The 3,198-nt window shown below is 44.9% G+C and overlaps 1 pseudogene; it reads right to left on the bottom strand.

Annotated features, from left to right (window-relative positions):
- Positions 1–160: 160 nt before the first annotated feature.
- LOC116548166 lies at positions 161–1,303 on the bottom strand (annotated as a pseudogene).
- Positions 1,304–3,198: the final 1,895 nt, after the last annotated feature.

Below are 3,198 nucleotides of genomic sequence, written 5' to 3' on the forward strand. Positions count from 1 at the left end.
CTTTCACACATTGTATAAAGGCAACACTCTCTTCCTGCTAATCAAGAGCAATTACTTTTGCCATTATGTCAATTCCTAACCTGTTGGTCCCCGGGCATAGTAGTCCAAGGTATCCTGGTGGCAACTGAGTTGTAGCCCAGAGTGACCTTGGGTCCCTCACCCAGAGTGAACCGGCTTTGGAAACCGTAATCTCATCAGGACATTCCCTTTGAAGTGTGATAGCACCAGAGGCCTGTCCTCGGACAGAGGTGGTATCAGAAACTTCCTGTTGATTTTCAGCCTTGAAGGTCTCTTGATGATCTGGTTTAGCACCAAAGATCACTTGTTTTCAGGCAGCCAAGAGGAATTTTACTACAGAATTAAGATACCTAGAACCCATCAACAACCAAGCAGGTAATAAGGTTATACCCGAATTGAACCTTAGAAAGACTGGAGGTTGGGTAGCGATCGTGTTCACTCTTAATGGGATCTAGGAAAGAATGAGATAGCTTAAGAGATTCTACTCGTGAACCCAACTCTTCTAATTGAATGCTGGGATTTCCTTGAGAGGTAACTTTGGGGCTTCTTATTTGGGGAAAAGGACCACAGACTGTCATGAACAAACATTTTTGGGGACCTGCTGGTATCATTCGATGTCTCTTTAGAGAACAGCCCTTCACCACAGCATGTCCCTTCCAGTGGCCCAGGAAGGACCTCAGCTGCAGGGCCAGTATGGGTAGGGATACTGATTCTTGAATCCTCAGCTGTCTGGGACCAACACTGAATTTGTCTCTTGGCCCTTACTTTTTATTTAAAAAGGATTTTGCATACCAATTAGTCTATTTATCAGGAGGGCTTGGTTTCAGTGAAGACACACTAATCTTTGAGTGCTTATTCCCAAATCAGGGAGTATCTTATCACAATCATGTTGCTTTCCTAAACCCTTAGAAAGTGGAAACTTTTTGGATTTGGCTATGACCAGAGGGGATTTGGAGAGTCACCAGCTAATACAGGCTCTTCATAATGCCATTGTAAACCCATTGTGGGTTATAGATTCTGGGTTCTGACACAGAACCTCAGTCCTATCCAAATTCATGCGTACTTCTCCAGCTCTTGTCAGAAGGCTTCTGACTGGCATGGGTGGTTTAGGTAATGTTTTTTTCTCATCTTTCTTGAATTAATTGCTTTAATTTTCCAAGCATTAAAGTTTGACAGGTGCCACATTTTTGTTGGCTGCCTTGGTGTCATCTGTAGTTGGCCATTTTTCTTTTACATCTTCCTTCCTGACTAATCTGGAAGGTTTTGCATGCTGGGATTGAGACATAGCTACAGAGTAGGAAAAAATGAAAGCACAGGAAAGACACTGGTCCTTTGGAAAGTCTCACATCTGAGGAGAATCTGGATGCACTGCTCTTGAGCTCAGTCACACAAGACTTTGGTTGCTGGCTGGGTCACACTCCCAGGGAAGTGCATGGCTTCAGCTCCAAGCCTGCACGAGCCCTTGGGCAAACTTTCTAACTGGTGCTCATCCCCACAACTTTGGAGCCTGGGCCCCAGAGGGTGTAAGGTGTATGGGCCGGTCGTTAGGAAGCCTACTGGCTCCCAGCACAGTCAAGACCCATGCCCCTGAGCTGGGGAGCCGCATCCGAAAGATCCACAGTAGAGAGATGCAGGTAGGGTTGCATGTCTTGGGTGGCAAACCCGGGAGCAGAGGGGCCAGTGGCTGCCTGCACAAGGCTGTGCAGGAGCAGACTGCACAGCCACCCCATGCCAGGTCAGGCCCCTAGAGCAGCAGCTGTGTCCCCAGGACAGACCTCTGAGAGTCTCTTCATTTTTTTAAGTCCTTTAATAGAAATCTTGAAAACGATTCCTCAAAAGACACTTCTTATAACAGGTATTAGCTCTTCCCAAGGACTCACTGCTGTCGGCATGAAATTGAATACTTCTCTGTGGGACTTAACATAATCGTGTTAGAGTGGGGCTTCCCATGAACAGATAAAGATGGAGTTAGTTATATCAGAAGCTTATTGAATTGGGCGGGAGGGAATGTCCATAAAGGAAGATGGAGAGAGGGATCTCAAAGGCTAGTATCTGTGAGTTCACAATGCAAGTCTCCTTTTTGGGAGGCTGGAAAATTAAAGCAGTTAACTCAAGGACATGCAAAGTAAAACAGATGTCTGTGCATTTCTAAATCTATTGGAATGCTTAATGGAGACCTCAAACAAGGGCACCTATGTGGAGTCCACTATCCCACAAGTTTAGGCCTGTCTTAATAGCTCTGCTTTCATTGATCAGAAACAACCAAAGGGAACTGGAGCCTAGACAATGCTGTGTAATTCTAGAGCACGGTGACTGACATCATCAAATATGCTGTCTGCATTCAAATCTGAAAGGTATGTTTTAATGGCCACCACAGTCCGTTCTTGCATTGCTTGGATCTCCTTGAAACACAGGTGTGGAGCAGCTCCTTCATAGCTCCAGTGGGCCTCCCTTGCTGAAGTGGAGACTGACAGGAAGGTTAGCAGGACTACAGCCCTTTTCTCTGAAGTTTTGGGCAAATACTCTTCTCACTTCTTGGCTACTCAATTCTTCTCACCCTCAATTATCACCATTTCAAATCTTGGTGGCTTCCCTAGTTGGGTGACCCCAATTCTTTATTCCTGAGGGTACTGACACTTTAATGATACGCTTATCTGGGTGATGAATCACAGGTATGCCCAAGGTCACAATGGGTCAAGGAAGCACCAAAAAATATCCAAGTGAATCAACTGGCTTCAAATTTTACCCATCTCTCCCTGCATACATTGTATAAGGGCAAGCTTCTCTTCCTGCTAATCACAATCAATCACTTTTGCCAGTATGGCAACTCCTCATCACCTGATGATCCCTGGGTGTTGTAGACCAAGGTATCTGAATTACAGCCATTAGTTGTAGTTCAATGGAATGTTGAGTTTTTCACCCAAATTAAACCTGCTTTGGGACCAGAATCTCCAACCCGGAAGAGCCAAGAATTCCAGAGATTGGAAGTCAGCCTCCTAGTGAACTACTAGAAATGACTATACAGAGGATGTTCCTGTTTTTATCCCTTGGCTTCCAGTATATGGTACTTCTATTGGAAACCCAACACAATACAGATGCCTAATTAAACACACAAAATGTATTCTGAAGGGTAACATTCTGCTTCTATGAAGTGTTTCTGAGATGCTGCTTTAGTTGTGT

Source organism: Sapajus apella, unplaced genomic scaffold, assembly GCF_009761245.1.
Source record: "Sapajus apella isolate SASKATOON/1434 unplaced genomic scaffold, GSC_monkey_1.0 scaffold7600, whole genome shotgun sequence".
Taxonomy (NCBI): Eukaryota; Metazoa; Chordata; class Mammalia; order Primates; family Cebidae; genus Sapajus; species Sapajus apella.